The following is a 20,879-nucleotide window of genomic DNA, read 5'->3' as shown; positions in this document are numbered from 1 at the left end:
GTGCAGTTTGATTGAGATGTTGACACGGATAAAACTTATGTGATCATATATTATCTTCATAAAAAATAATACTTACAACAAATAATTATATTAGTACTCTATATTAGTGAAATATAGATATATAAACAAGGATAAAAATCTCTTAATATATGAAAGAGAGATATTTGATATGTATGCATAATATAAAACCACTATATAGAGAGAGAATGAAATATACTGGATAGACGTAGATAGAAAATCTATAAACATGATAATACATAAACATATTTCTACAATGTAAATTGCATTACCATGCCAATCTGGTATTATATGAGGGAGTGCACAAGACAATTGTATTCTAGGTTTCCACTCAAAACAAAATATTTAAATCTCAATTCCGTCAATAGAGACTTGAACAAACTTCCATCGCAATTTTCCGAATGGTACTACCTGGACACAACAAAAGATCGGCATGTTATACAAATGCCGCTGAAAGAAAATATGTTTGACAAGTTGAACTCGATGCACAGCACTAAGGATGATCACAAAATCATCTGAATCTGTTGTATATTCATCTGAAAATGGCTAAGATCGGTTCTTGGAGCTGATGAGTTCTTATAAAGAAATTCTTGGAGCTTCTGAGTTCTTATTATCTGTTTAGCGACCAAATCTCAACCTGCAGGACACCAAAGCATGCCATCAGAGTTGGAACACAATTAACAAGAGACTTCTTAGCTTTGCCTTTCAAGGGTTCTGAATTCTCTCTTTGAAAGATCTAAGAGATGAAATATTAGTAACCAATAAACTGTTCTCACTTGTTCTAAGAACAGCAAAATCAAAGAATTAAGTAATCAGTCTCCAGTTATCTGGGGCATATCATATAACTGCAAACAATAAGCAAACGGCATTTCTGAAACACAATTAGTTAAGGTTTTAACTAGTATTTCCAGACATAAGTGTTAAAACACCAATGCCCAATTTTCAAATGCCAACTATCAACATTACCTTTCCCTGATTGTGTTTTAATCCATGCAACATTGAACAGTCAGCACCCACATAACAGTAAACTACAATAAACGAAAGATAATCAAGTCTCGAACTGCAGGCAAACTTAATATTAAAGGTGCTGAAAATGAGCCACATGAAGACACATTGCAGTCCATGCATCAGGGAGAGGACGGTGATTAAACTGACTGATTGCAAGCAGCAGGTTCTTGTACTGACTGAAAGATCTAACCATTGATAATCTCAAGTTTATGACTGATATGCGCCTTGCAAGTTCTGGAATGTTCGTATAGATGTCTCAAATTTAAATAAAGTTTTGCACTGCTCCTGTATTAAAAATAATAATTGGCAACTCCAGCAGACAGGTATCATGCTCAAAGCTCAGACAAGTTTGAACTCAAACCATGAATTATGAATTATAAATGGAAAGCATAAATTCATACAACTTCAGAGCCACAATGATGTTTCAGGAGTTGAAGTCAGGACCAAAATATCAACCTTCTGTTCATTATTCTCGTGGATGAGAAGTTGTGTTTTTATTAGACAAAGCCATTCCTGACTCTATCAGCAACTCCGATAGAAAGTAAAATATGTGTGGTATTGCATTGAAATTCACTTCATGAGTAGTTTTGAGAAAAACGAACTGGAACTAAAATAAAGCAATTTCTTCACAATTTCAAAAGATAAAAAACTGTACTAGTGTTGATGACACATGCTCCATTTGTTATAGGATTTAATATGTTATCCATGTGCCAGAACCACTTAGTGAGCAGGTGAGTTAATGACTTAAGCAAGCAAGCAGCAGAGGAGTGACAAGTCAGAGCAAAGAGTTGCATGATGTTTGATGTTTTTTGTTTAATTTTGAGTGTTTCTTCTACTGCGTTGAATCACCATCAAACCGCAGAGTTGCAGACACATTTTATCAAATAAAAGCCCAATCAAATTGCAGAAATTTGATTGGATTCGATCAAAAATATGTTGACCAAACCAAATCAATGTTTTTAATAATTTAACTGAATCGAATTACAATCAAATTTTCATATTGAAATGGCTAATATGGCCATATTTTGTAACAATGGATAAGACAGTGGCTAAAGGAGTCCATTGATAAACTGTAAAACATGGCTGCTTCCCATGTTAGAATTAATAATAAATCTCTAGCCTTTAATTTCAGTTGCTTCTATCTGTTATCAACTCCAACATTGGGATGCACTAAAGGCACAGTAACACTATCTGATGCACAAATGTTGGTTCAGCAAAGGCATTATAAATGGATGTTTTCCATTTCTTAGAGCAATAGGAATGCTTATATGCTTTAATGACCATCTTTTATGTCTGATTCACAGACCAAAATTTCTCTTAAAGTGAAACAAGTGTCACTTCAAGTCAAGTTTGCAGTTTGTGGTCAACTGGGTTTCGCTCAGGTGGTTGGGAGAAGTCATCCTACCCACCCGGGATCAATTCCTGCATGTGACATGTTGAGCTCACAAGAAGTCTTTCTTGTCATGACTTCGAGCCTTGTTGTTTGAAGTTTGAACAGTCCTCCATGGACTGAAACATGTATACTCCTCATATGGAATATAAAGATATCTCATAGAAAAAAAAAACCTTCCAGTTTATGTACACAAATTATGAGCCTGTACTAAGACATAGTAAGAAACTAGCCATAGCATGTGTTTGTGATCTGCATTACCCAGGAGATACAGGGGGCAGTGTTTTCAAACTCAAACCAAGTTGACTCAGACCCAGTCAACTTGGCTGAGTTGACCACTGTCCATCTCAACTTGGCCAATGAAAACTTTGGCTTGGCTGGTTCAGACCAAACTGACCCTAGTACCTACTCAGCCAGGTTGTAGCTACTCAACCAAGTAGCTACTGGACCCCACTGTGATTGACTCAATGAGCAAAACTCAAATTCTTTTATAACAACAAAAAAGATAAAAAGAAAAGACAAAAAAACTAACTCCTTACCAATGCTGGCAATTAATTGTAATGTTAAATTCTCAAGTAAAAGTTGAAAATGTCAACTCTTACTTAAAGTCTTAACATTACCATTAATCGTTTCAGGATGTTTGAGAGTGGTTCCAACCTCATCAGACTTCATATGGAAAAAGTAGAATTTTATATTCCATTCAAAATTCAGCAGTCTTAATAATTTTCAGGATTTCAAGATTGGTAGGATTGCAAAACTTTCATTGGATTCTATCACATATTGGGGTATAGAATTGACATTTAATCAAAAGTACGAAGCCCTTTATGCACCTTGATGTTGGTGGTAGTGAATGGCCGTAGCAAAAATGTACCCTTCACTCAAACCAAAATCGTTGGTTATGCACGTTAAGCTTTTTCTACCATATTGTAAGACTTGAATTAAGGCAATTTCATCAAAATAGTATGGTGTTGATTGATGTCCATAGAGAATCGAGGTAGACACAAAGGGTGATACTAATGACGAGATTACTAAAATAAGCAATGATGGAACATTGCTTGTCATTTAAAAGTTCTTGCTCATTTAATCATAATGTTTTCCTTCAAAATTTCAAAAAAAAAATTGGAATCTATTGAATTTTCTACAATGATGAACAGTAGGAAATTAATTTTCTGATCTGATATTTACTTCTAATGATCTTTAATTAATTCTTCTTATGTGACTGACATCATTAAGCAATTATACACAGAAAACCCCAACAGTTAAGCAGTGAAAACAGTAGAAACAATAAAGATCATAAAAAGACAGTTATGCACAATAGAAACAGCGAAATTTTCCTTAAGAAACCCAAACTTGGGAGAAAACCCAGAAAATCTTCTCCTAGGAGAAATTCTTCTTCAACAAGGTTTACAATGAAATGTCTAGAAAACTATGCCAAAAACTGTTGAGAAATCTAGGGCAGCTAGATTATGTGATTTCTCTTACTTTGATAACTGTTTGTGATGTATTTTTGCTTATCTTAGTTAGATTTTTTTTCTCCTTAATTATCATTGTGTTATTTTCATCAAACAACTACCAAACCATAAAGAACAGTGAGACAAAAGGACACAAGATATAAGCAATCAGCCAGGGCCAAAACCTCTCCACTTGAAAGGAAAACCCAAATGAATTAGTCTCTTTTTATAGAATCTTCAATTAACGAATTCCAAAACCTATGGCCCTTGACCAAGACCCACCAAGACCAAGTCCCTTGACGAGCTTTCCTTCTAGTAGTTCCTTAGCAACTACTGCAATTTCGACTTCCAACAAATTCTTCTGCAACTTCGACCAGCAGATTCTATTGCAACTTCGATCTTTCCAACAGATTCACAGTTTCGACCTTTCATAGCTTCGATCTAGCTACAGCTTCATAGCTTCGATGCAACTTCAGAATTTCGTCTTTGCCCAGTAACTGTAGAAACCCTAACAAAAGAGAGAGAGAGGCCCAAAACTTCGATCTTGTTCTTCTTCTTCTTCTTTTTCGTCCTTTTCCAGCTTCTATCTTGAGGAGATCAAATTTGCTTGAGTGTGCGTCGAAATGAGGTTGAATTCCTTCTAATATATAAGCTTTCGACGGGTACGAATTGTTATCTTTAGGCCGACTTGTCCCTTCATGTAGGTCGACTTGATCTTTGCGCAATGACGAAGTCTTTGTTACCCACCATTTTGTGAGTGATATCCCTAGAAGAAATTTTGTTTCCAAGATGGTCCTCAGTCGACAGCTACGAGCCACCAACTAGCTCATTGTGCCAATTCTCCACCACCTGAGCCAGCCATGTGGTCCCTCACCCATCTACCATGATCATATGTTTGAAGGTGGGCCTCCCGAACCTAAAGGTATGCTTTGTCATTTGGTAATTAAGTATTGTAGTTTGCTTATCATGGACACTTATGGGCATGGATTAATGGGGGGATTCAGCGAAAATAATGGGCTAGGTCTGTGCTCTTGTCCTCTAGACCCCTTTGATTAGCCTTGGATTCTAATCCCGTGGGATCTCTTTTACTGATCATTTGGCTTTAGGGATGGTATTTTACGGGAAACCCTTATTTTGGTTGTGTGGTTCCGCTCCCTTATCCACATATATTACCCCCTTTCCACTCATTATTACCCTATTCATCATTTCTCCCACCTGGGTCCACATTCCTCCAATGGGTCCACATAGGGTTAGCTCGCCCCTTCCCCTTGCCCGCACCTTGTGTTAGGGTTGGAATGATACCCCGAAAGTTGATGCAGCTAAAAAGAAATATAAAATCATATTTGGCCACATTCAACAAGAAAATGTACCACAAAATGCAAAAGATGGTTGGGACAAACACAATTAGCACGTGGGCAAAAGCCAATACATGAGCTCTACCCCATCATCATGGCTATCACCTAGGTTCCTACAAGTTCTATGAGCCTCCATCATATAGGAACCCTTGATTGTCCCAACCCCTGGTGGGCAATGAACCACCCTACCTTAAAAGGGGGTATTCACTGCTATATCTTGTGCATCATGCTCTTACCCCTTGAGCCCCGAGCAATTAATCAAAGAAAATCATAATAAGCAAAAGGCATATAAAGCAGGGTGGAAAAATCAAGGTTGGGGCACCTCATATACCACGATTGCTCCCTCCTATACATTATAACCCAAGTGTGGGTTTTCCTTTTATTAGCTACCCTTGTACCCCAACATGTGGCCCAAGGTTGCCCCTTCTCATCCCCCACCTCATTCACCTATTTGTCACATGCCACCACCTTTTGAAGGATGTACCTTGAACATATTATCCCCTTTAGAAGTAGAAACCACCTAATAGGATACTTGGTTAACCCCATTTGGAGTTTAAGAGACATTGGCACATCCCAAAGCCCATTATGGAAGTACAAGCCATTATGAAGTCCCCACCTCTGTACCATGGTTGGTAAGCTCATTTACTCAATTTCTCTAATGACTTGTTGTACTGGAAGGCTAGGGTACGCATTGGATCTTATGCACACTTGTTGATGGTCTCCATCTTGGGTTTGGTCTCCCTATATAGGGTCCTAATCCTCCAGAGGGCTAAATTGGCACATGTAGGGTGTGTGTCGAGAACCATGGGCCTCCACAGCAGTAGACAGTACTCCATGGATCCCCGAGGATGTTCAGAGATGCTCGAGATTCACCCATTGGACGAGGAAGATGCACCTTTTTCACCTTTGCCCAGCCGGCCCCACAGATGTACCATACACTTGGCAACTGACCCAAGACTTGTAGGACGATGTGGCATCCCCTACACCATCATCAGAGCCCTTGCAGATGATCTATAGGCATCTTCAACTCATTTGGAAACCCATGAGGTTATTAGTGTGCCCCCACACCCATTGGCAGCACCACAGATTTATTGTTTAGAGAACAAGGGGCCAACCCCTTGCCCATAACTTTTGATGGTCCTATTCTTCATTATGGCACCTATGGACCTCATCAGGCCTCTTGGAGGGCCCTACGATATGTATTATTCATCATCTGACCTCTTAAGAGGCTTATTATTTTATTTGTGAACTAATTTGGTGAGCTTGTCACCAAAAGTTAGATTATTAACACATTATTTTATTTTTGGGGCTTATGTAGGCCAAGGAGATTAATTCGAACTCCCCATTAGCGTATAAATACAAGTGAGATGAGTTCATTTGCTCATCATCAATTTGAATTGGATCTCTTCTCTCTCTTGAGAATTTCGCACTTTTTCTTGGAGGATGAATTGGAGCTTTATGGATGAATTTTGATGTTTGGATTTGGTTTATCTTGTCTTGGAGCTTCTCTATTGTCAAATTGTGGATGGTTGGATATGTTCTATTACATATAAGTATATGATTTTAGTGCTATTCTTGTTTTACTTTGTCATATACATTAGATTGGGATTTTCGCTATTTTAGGGCTAACTGTTGCATGCATTTACTGCTTAAATTGTGGAATTTTGTCTCTATATAGCATCTCTCAATCTATGCGCCATGTAATTTGAATGAAATTTCCTAGGGATAATTCTATGAACGAATTCATCTTGATAAGCCATCACCTTTTGCAAGTGAAAGTATAAAAGTTGTAAGGTTGCTTCCCTTTGCCCTAGAAGGCTAGCAAGGTAGTCTTAAGGCCTCCTTGACTAAGAAGCAAAGTCTTCATTCATATTTATCATAGACTCCATTCTCCCAAGACTAAGGCACTGATCTACCAAGAGGTGGTCACCCAAAATCAATTATTTTCACTTTTTCCTAGGTCTAGCCAAGTTGTGTCACCTAGGGTATCATTTTCCCGACGAAATAGCCCTCCAAAAAGTTTGATCTCCTAGCCTCTCCTGCGCTGGTTTTTCCTCAAAACCTCCAATTTTGAAGCTCTTCCGCCAATGGAGTTGTGAGAAAATCCAAGCCCTATCTCCGAGATCAAACTTTGCCCTAGTATCCCCAACACTAGTACCTCATAGGATCAAGTCTACACCTTTAAGTGAAAATTATTTCTTTGATCCTTTCCCCCTCCTTGTCTGGGTTAAGAACATCATTGGTTGTTAAATCTTTGCTTCTTGACCTAGGCTAGGCCAACTTGGTCATGTTTGGTATTCTTCAAGAACCACCTGGGATACCATTTCCATAAGGATTTTAGGAATTGGGAAACTCATTCACAAGTCATATCCCATAAACCTAGCCCTCAAATCCTCACACCCTTCTCCTAGAAGATTTTGTACCTAGCTTAGGAAGCAAGCAAGCTTCATTCTTGAACCTCTTATGGAAAGGGATTATTTGGCTCACTTTATATCCACTTATTGACTTATCCTTCATTTGTGACTCCATATATATTGGGTCTCCTCCCATCAGTGAAAGTCCGTAAATAGTAGGGAGCCTTAGCTGAGGTGATAGTGGGCTAAGTCTCCATTTGTTGCCCTTTGCTCTAGCCTTTGCCCCTTTAGGCATCCCCTTTAGGTCCCCTGCTAGTTTGAGCGGTAACAATCTTGAAGGGTCTTATTGTCGCCCGAATTGTACAGGCACCGCGACAACCACTCAAGGCTGGGGTTGTCACTCTGATCCCCGCCCACTCCGTTCTAGCTATCTCCCAACAGCGGGCTATGGGGAGTAGTCCCTATGGAAATGAGATGAAGGAAAACATGTTGGGAACCAACTTGCTTGGGAGACACAGATGAGTGGCCTAGCTACTTGGTTAAATTTAGCAAGATTATAGATTTTAAGTATGAGACTAGTGTCTTAATGGAATCACAATTCTTGCTTATAGTAAATTGAAACCAAGTGACCAGATGAACACCCACTGCTTGAATGATTGACTAACCTATATGTTGTGCAAGTCCTAGGGCCTATGTGGGATGCAGTGATCTTGGTTAATTTTAATTATATGCCTAATCTAAATAGAACCTTTCTCCTAACTGTTTTGAGAAACAATCTTCAAAGTAAGTTGTGAAAGGAAGCCAACGAGAAGCAGGCAATGGCCTGATAAACGATACCCCCCTGTGTTCCACTCACCCAGTGCCTTCGGCGCTGCAGAGACTATGGCTCTAACGACTGCAAAGTCATTGTGTTAACTACTAGGAAAAGTTGAACTTTTCAAGCTAGTTTGGAAAGGGTTGCCCTAAATCTCTATCAACCTAGCTTATGCTAGGAGGTGAATTTTAATGCAAGCTAGATCCTAAAATGTTGATGAGTGAGATTGTCTTGAGCTAAGATTGTTTATGTTATTCAAGCACTTAGGGTGAATCGTTTTATAGCAAAGAGTACTTAACAATATTGAGATGACAATCTTAAACAAGATAAATGCTAACAGATACAAGTGCAAACTTCAACCAAAGATTAATCCACGAGATGCTTGACCAGTTCAAAGAAAACTAAAGCACTTATCCAGTAATGATTATCCACAAGATGTAAAATGTCAATATTTCAACAATGTTCAATACCACGGGAAAAACCAAACACCACTTTTAAGATAACCAATGAAAAACTTAGATGCCAAGTGCTTAAGATGATCAACCCAGATGTCAAAAACTTAGAGCAATGATTCAATTATATGCCAAACACAATGATGCCAGTTAGATTTCAAGTATTAGATCAACTTATACCAATCACAAGATCAGATCTTTAGAGCTTAAGTGTAGGAGTGCTTTAGGTGCCAAATTCAGAAAATTTTGCAAACTTAGAACAAGACACACAAATGTTAGATCTCAATAATCAAATCAACAGTAGCACTTCAGAAAATTTCAGCACTTATTAGTGTTGTGACAGCGGTAGAAAAGTCACTCTAGATTATAGAATTTGTCCAACACATGAAGCATAAAATTTTCCAATGACCAGCAAATGTAAATCTAAGAGTTTAGCTTACTTTATGATGATGTATTCAACAATATTTCAGATCTGTAATAAGTTATTACAACAGTAAATAAACTACAGATCAACAAGCTAGTAATGCTAAAGACAATGCTCATAACACCCAAAAATAGGAAAATTTCACTGAAACTGAAAATTTTAAGTTTTTGACCCTTTTTAAGTGTATGCTTCAGAAATTTCAGATCTGAAATATTCAGTTATGTAGTAAATTCCAGCAAGCAGAAAAATAGATCTAGGGTGCCCAAGTGGCCAAATTTTAGGAAAATGAAATTTGTGCAATTTTGATCAAGCTAGATATGATTTTAGGCCCTAATTATCATTGATTTAACTGCTGTAAAAATAAATAAATAAAAAATAAAAAAATAAAATAAAAAATAAAAAAATTAGAGGTCAAACCCTAGGCCAAAGGCGTTGTAGATGCACTTGCCCAAGTAGCCCAAAGTTTTATGATGAAGAAGTCACCTGAAAATCAACCTTTTGGAGCTCAAAATCTGCAAAACCACCAAGGAATCAATGTCAAAACTTTAGATGAGGGTTTTGGGCCAATTAGGGCAGAAAGGGGCCAAGAAAAGCCAACGCTAGGCCACGGAAGGCCAGCTTTAAGGGAAGAGAGGCTTATAAGGGTAGATCAAGGGTCAAGAAGGTAAGAGACCGTCGGAAAAGGACAACGTTGAAGGAGGAAGAGGCTCAAGGGCTTGACGTTGGGAGTTTAACAGCCTAAAAGGCCACAGCAAACCCTGTAGGGTTGTCGTCTAGGCTTCCAGAGGGACATCGACGCCCCTTTAGGCTATGGCTATCCCTAAAAAGGGATTAAACCCTCTGCACAGGGAGAAAGGGAGGAGGTTGAGGGCTTAAGGCCTCATGACCAACTTCAAAGAGGCCTAAAACTTGGACGCAAGAGGAGAAAACGCTGATGCAAGGAGGAGAGAGGGCAACATTGGCCCTAAGAGGGCTAGATCTGGTCCTGGGAGGGCTGGAAAGCAAAACCCTTGTCTCTTAAAAAAAATCTCTTCTAGATCTGAATTCTGCTACAAAATCTTCAGTGGGTAGCCCTGCAAATTTTGCAAGGGACTAGATCTTACCCTCAAGGGCCTAGATCTAGCTCTTCTTCCACTTGATCTCTTGATCCAACCTGCAAAAATGGAAAATACAACACCCAAACCCCAAATATATACAAAATACTTAAAACCTTAAAACCCAAGTTAGAAAAAATAATTTACAAATTAGATTTACAAAATCATTCTACAGAGAAAAATATTTTTATGGAGTTTTTCCTTTCATGAATGGCTAAAAATATTTTAGAAACCCCAATGTATACTATAGTCTTAGCAAAGATTCAATCCACCATACAAATATTTGGGATCCAAGTAACAATGATTTCTGCCCAACTTTGTGAACTTGGAGGTCAAGGACTAAAGTACCCGTAGACACTATGTATTTATCTCAAAAAAAATTTGTTAGATCACATGGGGAATCAAACCACATAAAATTAGCCGAAAACTATCAATAGTAAGATTATATCTCCATCTAATGAAAAAACAGATCCTATCAATATTCAGCACAACATAAGGATGTCCATATTTAGCACATACCACAAATTAATAAGCAAGAACACCTTGAATTGCACCCAAAGTCTTTATTATGGTAGAAAAATATAGTTCCCAGTAGGAGAATAGTTACAAAGATGCTTCAGCGGCAATTTTCTAGCCAGAGATCAAGATGCTAGAGACTCAAATGATTATCTAATTTATCGCTAAATCCTCCAAGTGGAAAAATAATGGTTAGTTTCTTTGATCCTTGTCAAAATAATCTTGGTCATTGATAAACACTTCAAGATCTTTTAATCTTGGCCCTTGATTTTTTATTTTTGAAAAATTTTTGAATTTATCATTTAATTATATTTTTACTAGCTCAAAATTATTTATTTTGAGCAAATTTCCTCAAAAAATTGACTTTGACTTAACCACCAAGGTCCAAGGGTCCAAATTTCCTTGAAATATACAATATTCCCTTGGTGGAGGACCTTTAAAATTTGATTCCTTTAAGACCCACGAATTTTTCCACTTGGAGAATTAATTTTCCTAAAACAACCTAATTTGACTCTAATTAATTAATTTTCTGGCTTCAGATTTATTTTTATTTTGCAAGAAAAAATAATTAATTTACACGAGGGAATTTAATTATTTTTTCCACCCTCTAATACATAATATTTTTACATTTACAACCCTCAAAGGGAGAATACGCATTTGGCTTAAACCCTCAAGACACATACCCAGTTCCGCGACACCATATGATCTAGTAGACCAAGTGATTTGTAATAAAATAATTTAGCCAAATAGCTTAAATTATTCCCAAATCACTTTTACATCAAACTCTACTAAAACACTAGAACTCACCTAAGACATTGACAATAAATTTCACCCCAACTTTGGGGTTTAAGCTGGAGTGGAAAAACTCTTTTAATTAGCCGTGTTTAGAAATTCTTCATCAAAATCATAGATTTACCTAGGTTGTTGCATATATTCAAGGTCTTACAAGGATCATTTACATTACATAACTTGCAGAATGGGTTTACAGTGACATGTACACTACTGGTAGATGACCCGATCTTGTTGAAAAAATTTGGCGCTTCTGCTTCCTTGAAATTTTGCCAAATATGAGTGCAACGGGGCTTTTGACTTTCTTTTGACTCAAATAAATTTTCTTTACAATATGTAACATGCCCAAAAGGGTCTTTCATATGTGACAATGACTCAATTGACTTGTAACTTAATGACAAGCCCTATTAGCACTCAATGGGTGCTTGACCTAAAAAAAATCCCTTGAGCATGAAACCCACACCTCAACAATAACAATAATAATTTTTTTTTTCTTTTTTCATTAAATACATAAAATCATGATTACATACGTCATTATCAAGATCGAACCTAGTTATATATTTCAACAAAAACCAAATCCAAACTATAGCCATTTCATCATTTCTCTGCTCCCACAAGTGTCTTCTATATAAGAGAGATAATGAGTAAGTGACACAGATGAAGTGTCACAACATGTGTATATATACAAGTCGAATGGGTGCATTTACCCCAAGGGACACACCCTTTCATGTTGGGGCTAACTTGTCCCTTTTGAGCCTATATGAAACCCAAAAAATAAAATTCATTTTATTTTAATTTCCATAATTTTTCTAGACTGATTTAGTTGGCCTCTTGGTATGCGGGAATACCTCCCAATGCAACACAAAAATCAACAGAATCATTGGTTTGGAATCTTTAAAATATGATTTTTTAAATAAAACTTAGTATTTTATGTATTTTTTAGTAAACCGAGTCAAATAGGCCCAAGTCAATCCGGGTCCATGTTGACCCTCAACCAATTCTAAACCAAGTCCAAGTTTTAAAACATTACAGGGCACAATTGCATTGCGTTGGTTTTTAGTGTTTGTTATGGCAAAAGCATAAAGAGAATAATGCTATATACACGTGCCAATAACATTGTAGCCAATTGATCTTTAAATTTGTAGTGATGACTATTTTTAATCTTAGAGAGTGACAAATTGGAAGGTACTTCCAATTTTACACAATGGAAGTGCAAGTTGTAATTGCTATTATTGGAAGAGGTTGAGCTTTGGGAACATGATGCCTCAGTTCAATAGAGGCCGAGTACATTGCTGCCAGTTTGTGAAGCTATCTGGATGAGGAAGTTGCTTGTAGGTCTCTTCAAGCAAAGGATGGAGCCCACTGTGATACACTATGACAATCAAAGTTGCATTAAGCTATCTGAGAATCCAGTGTTTTGTGATCTTCCAAGACATCAAGATCAGGTGCCATCATCTCAGGGACTATGTACAGAAAGGGATAGTAAAGCTACTGTACATTCCAACAAATGAGAAGGTTACGGATTATCTTGACGAAGGCCTTAGTCAAAGGCATGTTTGTGTTCTTCAGAGATAAGTTGGGAGTTGTACAGAATTCCTTCCTCACTAAGCATGAGTGATGAAAATGTAGCAATGGAAAGTCTTTTGGGTTGTGCCTTGGCCAATGAAGACCTCGAATTAGTTTTTCTCTAGCATGAATGTGAGTTCATGAGATAGACTTTAGTTATGATGAGTTGATTTCTAGTTTACTGGAATGGTCATCAAGTTTGCATGTGTAGTGTTGGAGCTGCAGTTAGTTGGAGTCTTCTTTAGTTTGACTACAGGATGAGGTAGCAGTGACAAGTTCAGTTAGATAGAGTTAAGACTTCACTGTTGATTGGAGAGAGAACAAGTTGAGTTCTCAGTTAAATCACAACTAGAGGAAATCAAGGAGGAACTCGAGCTAGTTAACTAAGAGCTAGTCCAAGTGTAACTGGGACTTGCTCCAGTTAACTAGCAAAGAAAACTCATGCCACTAGTATGAATTGGCATTCAACTAGGCCTCCTTGCATGCATCAAATTCTATCTATAAAAAAAGGGATGAAGGCACAAGATCATAGAATGATTCTTTATGGTGGAATGCACATCAATTGAGGATCAATAGTGTGCATAGATTTAGGAGCGAGAATTGTGCAAGGATTTACGAGCCAGAATGTGCAAGGATTGTGGAGCAAGGGATTGGGATTTATAGAGCAAGTCGAGACTATCTTCAGCAGAGATCAATTTGGCACGCTGAGATCAATTGTAGAGCTGAGATTAGTGAGGAGAAGCCTAGGGCTTTCTTAGAGACAGATTGTTGGCTGCAGTAGCAATGTAAATTGTAATAAATCCATTTGCTCAAAGAACAACCAATAAAAGAACACAACAAAAAAAGCAGGCTTTCTTGTTTGGGTTTCCCGGGTAAAACAAGTGTCAATTTTGTGTGCATGTATTTTTATCTCGATTATTTTCCACTGCATGTTGAACTTAAGAAACTTTGTATCTTGGTGAACGTAAATTTAGTTTCAGTTTTCAATTGCCTTGTTTTCAGTAATTCATCTAAGTAGTGCACAAAGTTTCAAAAAATTTAACATATTAGTTTATAGTTAGTGCTTTTCATATAGGTTATGTGTTTACAAATCTAGCCTAAAGAAGCAAATTTGTGAGTTCCTTTAAATTTCAGCTTTCTAAGGTTCATAGTTGCACGTCTATCTATCATGTACCAAAATTTAACATAATATCAGAGCTAGTTTCTTAAACCTTCTAGTAATCCATGTGCAGGTACAAAAGCTTCTACCTAGGATAGGGAATTGTGGAAATATTTCAAAGGTGGGCAGCCAGAGATCCTTTCCTGAAAAAAGCAATGTGGACCTGGCTTGTGTGTTAGTACCTTTCAACTAGCTTATGTGTTTACAGATATAGCATAACGATGTAGTTTTGTGAGTTCCTTTAAATTTCATCGTTCTAAGGTTTGTAGTTGCAAGCCTATTTACCATGTATAAAAATTTAACATAGCATCATAGCATTCTTAAACCTTCTAGTAATCCATGTACAGATAGCGGGGCTTCTACCCAGGATAGGGAGTTGTTGAAAGAACTCAAAGGTGGGAAGCCCATGATCTATGCAAGAGAAACAATGTGGATTTTAGATAGGTTGTTTTAGGTTATTGACCTATATTCTCTAGCAGTGTCTCATGTTGCTGCAAAATCTAGCAAGCCTAGTGCAAAGCCTCACTAGGCAGGAACCAAACCTTAGGGCAACAGAAGAGAGGTTGTTGAGGTGACAATGGCAACCAAATTCTTGTCGCCCTAAAGTTTGGTTTCTACCTCGTGAGGCTTTGCACTAGGCTTGCTAGATTCTACAACAACATTTTTTGCACCATTGTTGGGGAGGAGTTGAAACCACCTCCTCGAAATCCTAATTCTACGCTTTGTCTTATTGATGAGAACATCATCCCACAGAGTCTTAGAAATTCTTATCTAGTGACTCATAATCATGAAACATGAAGAACTTGTTCCATGTTTAACTTATCAGAGAAGAGATGAAGATACTCCTAAAGGTTATGTCCTTGACAAACTCAATATAGATGTAATTGTAAAGTTGTGGATCCATTACACAATGTCTCCCCTTGACCTAGATGGGATATTAGGTTACCCACAAGTTGTGGATCCATTACACAATGTCTCCCCTTGACCTAGATGGGATATTAGGTTACCCACACCCCATTCCCGAAAACCCCAAGTTGTTGCCAACCTACCATGGAGATGTTTCAGATGATCCAAAAATACATTTGAAAAACTTTACTATTGCTTGCTCTTCCCACCTAGATAGAGAAGTAGATGATGTACTAATGAGACTTTTCACTTTATCCTTAAAAGGAAATACTAAGGAATGGTTTCAAACTCTCCTGGACAAGTGTATACATTCATGGGAAGATTTCATTGTTGTTTTCTCATTTAGGTGGATAGAAGAAAGCGGCAGCGTATATTTGTACAAGGATTTCCTATTAGTAAAGAAAGAAGCATATGACAGTGTAAGGGAGTTTAACCAAAGATTTAAACCATTTGATAGCTATTATCCCTGAAAAGCTTCAACCTCCCAATGAATTAATCCTCTCCACATACCTCCAAGCATTTTAAGAAGTATCATATTGTTTTAGGGATAAAGATTATATAACAATCATACAAGCTCAAGATACTGCTAATAAGATATATGATAATATGGGACCTGAATCCCCTGAAAGTGAAATGATTTGCGTCTCCTCAAGTGATTTACCAGAGATGCTAAGTATATATTTGGAGAGTGGATGCCAACATTAGTCAAGAATTACAATGCCATTGTTGCCCAAATTAGCAAAATTGAAGAAGATAAAAAATGGGAGCAGTAGCACCCTCCTCAAAATGTAGAAAAACAAGACGTGAATGACAAAAATGAAGTTGATTCCCCAATTGTCTTATACACCCGAAAAATTGATGAAGAGCCTTCTTTGTTCTTCATAACCCTTGAAATTAATGACTTCTTGTTACATAATTGCATGCTTGATTCTGTTGGAAATGTAACTAGTTTCAGTCTTCATAATTGTTGTTGTACTCAATTCAATATGTATCTTATGTAACAAACAAAAGAAAAAAAGAAGAAGCTATTACTTTTAAAGCATGGGTTTCTGTTATGTAAAAATTATTTAATTTTAAGTTAATTAGACGAAAGGGCACGATCATAAGATCATACCCTTTCCCAAAAGGGTGCCCATGGCAGTATATAAGCCAGGGACCCTCACTGTAAACAATCATCATTCAACTAATTAATAAAATATATATGTTTTATATCATTTCTGAGTTTTTATGCTTCATCTGGTATCAGAGCCACCACTGCGCCACATCCGTTGCTCGTACAAAACGCCCTCAAATCTGTCATCTTCATTTATTCTGTCCACCACCTATATTCCCTGTCAACGCGTCCCCGCATCGTACCTTCACTTTCTCCAATAGTCTGACTGTTTATCACCTATCTCCACTTTGTCTAACAGTTTGACAACATCCTTGCTCGACTGCAACCTTATCGTCTGCATCCTGGTCACGCCATCTGCCCGGAAGACTGTTGCCTCCGTCACCCCCGTCCGCTGTCCATCCGCCCGGAAGACAGCTGCTTCCGCCTTTCCATCCGCTATCGTGCTCACACCTTGGTCCCTGCTCCATTGCGGTAGGCTTGCGGTGATATCCGCACAAAGGTCAAACGTGACTGTCGGGAGGTGATATCTGTCGGGAGGTGATATTTGCCGGGAGGTGACCGTTCAGCCAGACATGAATGTCCGCGTACGATATATATATATATATATATATATATATATATATATATATAACTTTAATTTAATTATAAGCTATATATAACGTTAATTTAATTAATTAATTTTTTTTTAATTAATTAATTAAAAAAAACTTATGTCATATAATTAAATTAATTAATTTAATTTAATTATTTATTAAAAAAAATACACTGGCAGAGAAATTTACACCCCCGCAAACTCGCTCCATGTCAATGTCAATGGCCGATTTCAATAAAAAATTGATTGAATTGGAGAATAGGATTAATAACCACTCCGATGATTTCAATAAAAAATTAGTTGATTTCCAAAATAAGTTTAATGCGCATGCTGACGATATCAAGAGGCTTCAGGACATGACAAATCGAATAGAACTACAGATTGGGCAGAACCATAGCCAAACCGAAATAAATCAAAAACGGACCTTGGCATTGTTGAACCACTTGTGTAGAAAGCATGATATTACACCCGAACAACTACTCCAAGAAGATGGAGAAAATCTAGAGCACAATTCATCAGACTCAACCAAATCAACAGATTCTCAAAAAGCTGAATCTCCAAAAAAATCAGCAACGCCCCACCAAGAAAATAGTAACGCGATTTTTTCAAATAAGCAACTCTGGGATACATTTACCAATCAACATCCTTTTTTCGCTCAACCATTAGCGACATATCAGCGAAGGGCAAAAGTCGAGATGCCTAAATTCGATGGAAACGAAAAATACAGTGTTGCATGGATAAATAAAGCAGAAGAATACTTCGAGATTTATGACATCAACGATGATGACGAAAGGCTTAGGCACGCATCCATGAAAATGGAAGGAGAAGCATATAATTGGTATATGTGGTGGAAAAAGACGACAATCGCCATCCGTTGGAGGAAATTTAAAGATGCATTCTTTAAAAGGTTCCAAAGTGTAAGGGAAGAAGAGTTTTTTTCATCACTCACCAAATTACGACAAAAAGGAAGTGTGGATGAGTACACAAAGAAAATAGTAACGCGATTTTTTCAAATAAGAAACTCTAGGACACATTTACCAATCAACATCCTTTTTTCGCTCAACCATTAGCGACATATCAGCGAAGGGCAAAAGTCGAGATGCCTAAATTCGATGGAAACGAAAAATACAGTGTTGCATGGATAAATAAAGCAGAAGAATACTTCGAGATTTATGATATCAACGATGTCAATGTCAATGGCCGATTTCAATAAAAAATTGATTGAATTGGAGAATAGGATTAATAACCACTCTGATGATTTCAATAAAAAATTAGCTGATTTCCAAAATAAGTTTAATGCGCATGCTGACGATATCAAGAGGCTTCAGGACACGACAAATCGAATTGAACTACAGATGGGGCAGAACCATAGCCAAACCGAAATAAATCAAAAACAGACCTTGGCATTGTTGAACCACTTGTGTAGAAAGCATGATATTACACCCGAACAACTACTCCAAGAAGATGGAGAAAATCTAGAGCACAATTCATCAGACTCAACAAAATCAACAGATTCTCAAAAAGCTGAATCTCCAAAAAAATCAGCAACGCCCCACCAAGAAAATAGTAACACGATTTTTTCAAATAAGCAACTCTGGGATACATTTACCAATCAACATCCTTTTTTCGCTCAACCATTAGCGACATATCAGCGAAGGGCAAAAGTCGAGATGCCTAAATTCGATGGAAACGAAAAATACAGTGTTGCATGGATAAATAAAGCAGAAGAATACTTCGAGATTTATGACATCAACGATGATGACGAAAGGCTTAGGCACGCATCCATGAAAATGGAAGGAGAAGCATATAATTGGTATATGTGGTGGAAAAAGACGACAATCGCCATCCGTTGGAGGAAATTTAAAGATGCATTCTTTAAAAGGTTCCAAAGTGTAAGGGAAGAAGAGTTTTTTTCATCACTCACCAAATTACGACAAAAAGGAAGTGTGGATGAGTACACAAAGAAAATAGTAACGCGATTTTTTCAAATAAGAAACTCTGGGACACATTTACCAATCAACATCCTTTTTTCGCTCAACCATTAGCGACATATCAGCGAAGGGCAAAAGTCGAGATGCCTAAATTCGATGGAAACGAAAAATACAGTGTTGCATGGATAAATAAAGCAGAAGAATACTTCAAGATTTATGATATCAACGATGATGACGAAAGGCTTAGGCACGCATCCATGAAAATGGAAGGAGAAGCATATAATTGGTATATGTGGTGGAAAAAGACGACAATCGCCATCCGTTGGAGGAAATTTAAAGATGCATTCTTTAAAAGGTTCCAAGGTGTAAGGGAAGAAGATTATTTTTCATCACTCACCAAATTACGACAAAAAGGAAGTGTGGATGAGTACACAAAAGAATGGGAAACCTTAGTGACACGAGTACCTGGGTTATCAGAGTCTCGTCTAGTTCAATCATACATCTCCGAACTTAAAACTCATTTACAAGTAGAACTTGACCTTCATGACATTAAGACAATAGAAGTAGCAAGACGAAAAGCAAAAACTGCTAAAAAAAATTTGAACAAATACTGTGGTCAAAACCGGAAAAGGTATATTCAAGACGAAGAGTGCCCCAATCTGTGGATTCAAATAATACAAGATATGTTCCACCACATCGTCGTGAAGGTGAAAAATCTAATGTGCAATTACAAAGGATAAAAGAAGGCAAATGCAAACGTTGTGGTGAGAAGTGGGACCCCAAACATAGGTGTGCTAAGGGAAAAGAACCAAAGAACCTATATAATTGTGAAGCAACTAAGGATTCAAACAGTGAAGATTCTGACATAGAAGAAACAGAAGATGCCCCAAAATTCTCACCAAAATTAGATGACGGAAGTATTCCGCAAGTGTCACTATCAGCTATGACAGATATATCACAACCTCAGACTTTAAAGTTAAAAGGACACATAAAGAAGAACAACATAGTGGTTCTCATCGACTCTGGTAGCACACACAATTTTTTAGATGCAACCGTAGCAAAGAGACTCAATATTTTTTCATTTCCCTTACCAAACATGAAAGTGATGGTAGCTGACGGTAAGAAGATTGAAAAGGTGGGAAAATGCCATAAGGTCAAATTGCAGATTCAAGACTTTAATTTAGAATCTCCGTTCTTCACTGTACCATTAGGTGGAGTAGATGTAGTCTTAGGTATCCAATGGCTACAAACTCTAGGCACTTACACTGCTAACCATCAAGTACAATTCATAAGATTTAAATGGGGAGGTCAGAGGTACAAATTACACGGATTCCAAGCACCAGAGAATCAAATTGTATCATCATTTCAGATGATGAAGATGATTCGAAAAGGAGCACCCGCTTATGTAGTACAATGTCACCAATTAGAAATGTTATCTGCAAATATGATCAGTGAAGAGTCACCAGAGATCCAAGATCTAATTCAGAAGCATGAAAAAGTATTTCAAGACTTGCCTATGAAAATGCCTCCTAATAGGGAAATTGAGCATACAATAGAAGTCAAAGCGGGATCAGACCCGTCAACATCAAGCCATACTGATATCCACATCACCAAAAAACGGAAATTGAGAGATTAATCCAAGACCTTTTAAAGTGTGGAATCATCTCGAAAAGTAAAAGTCCATATGCTGCTCCAGTGGTAGAAGAAGGATGGTTCATTCAGTCTATGCATTGATTATAGAGGATTGAACAAAATAACAATTAAAAACAAGTTCCCAATTCCCTTTATCGACAAAATGTTGGATGAGCTACATGGCGCAAAATACTTCTCAAAATTAGACTTAAGATCAGGCTACTATCAAATCGAAATCAGATTGGAAGACATACCAAAAACGGCGTTCCGGACACACGAAGGTCACTATGAATTTAAAGTAATGCCGTTTGGGT

General features: G+C 37.4%; 1 protein-coding gene across 2 annotated transcripts in view; it reads right to left on the bottom strand.

Moving 5' to 3' along the window:
• Positions 1 to 231: 231 nt before the first annotated feature.
• Positions 232 to 20,879, bottom strand: part of EMB3131 (Pentatricopeptide repeat (PPR-like) superfamily protein) — a 78,076-nt gene continuing 57,428 nt past the window's right edge. For both annotated transcript variants that reach the window (XM_089436033.1, XM_089436032.1), the window contains one exon: positions 232 to 655. The gene's annotated coding sequence lies outside the window, so the exon portion shown is untranslated. The remainder of the gene's footprint in view (positions 656 to 20,879) is intronic.

The sequence above is a fragment of the Pinus tabuliformis genome, chromosome 5_2 (assembly GCF_031772625.1).
Source record: "Pinus tabuliformis cultivar Carrire ecotype Pingquan chromosome 5_2, CPIR1, whole genome shotgun sequence".
Taxonomy (NCBI): Eukaryota; Viridiplantae; Streptophyta; class Pinopsida; order Pinales; family Pinaceae; genus Pinus; species Pinus tabuliformis.
The sequence above is the reverse complement of the archived record's forward strand: the minus strand, read 5'-3'. Positions and strand labels throughout refer to the sequence as shown.